This window comes from Crocuta crocuta, unplaced genomic scaffold (assembly GCF_008692635.1).
Source record: "Crocuta crocuta isolate KB4526 unplaced genomic scaffold, BGI_CrCroc_1.0 scaffold186, whole genome shotgun sequence".
Classification (NCBI taxonomy): domain Eukaryota; kingdom Metazoa; phylum Chordata; class Mammalia; order Carnivora; family Hyaenidae; genus Crocuta; species Crocuta crocuta.
In genome coordinates this window covers 4714748-4715043 of record NW_027551569.1, presented here as the reverse complement: position 1 = coordinate 4715043, position 296 = coordinate 4714748, and the positions used below count along the sequence as shown (strand labels likewise).

Sequence of the window (296 nt, the reverse complement as noted above, 5' to 3'; positions counted from 1 at the left end):
CCAAAGACGCCACGAAGAAAACAAAAAGCCAAGCAACAGACCGGAAACAAGTATTTGCAAAACACACATGTGATAAAGGACGTTATGTCCTGAACATAAAGATGTTCGCGTGCCCTGAGAGATGATGCCCCTCTGGAAGACGGCCTGGGCCCCTAGGTCTCATGGGCTTTCCATTGCATTTGTTCTTTTGCAGCTTCCGGGTAGCTGAGTGGAGCCCCCTGGCCTGACTTGGACCCCCTCTGGAGAACTGACTCAGGTAGGGAACGGCCCACCAAGGCCATCAGAAAGAGCCTGCG

General features: G+C 53.0%; 1 protein-coding gene across 5 annotated transcripts in view; it reads left to right on the top strand.

Moving 5' to 3' along the window:
• Positions 1–296, top strand: part of TMEM63C (transmembrane protein 63C) — a 76140-nt gene that overhangs the window by 35959 nt on the left and 39885 nt on the right. For all 5 annotated transcript variants that reach the window (XR_013331755.1, XR_013331754.1, XM_077750765.1 and 2 more), the window contains exon 3: positions 194–256. The gene's annotated coding sequence lies outside the window, so the exon portion shown is untranslated. The remainder of the gene's footprint in view (positions 1–193; positions 257–296) is intronic.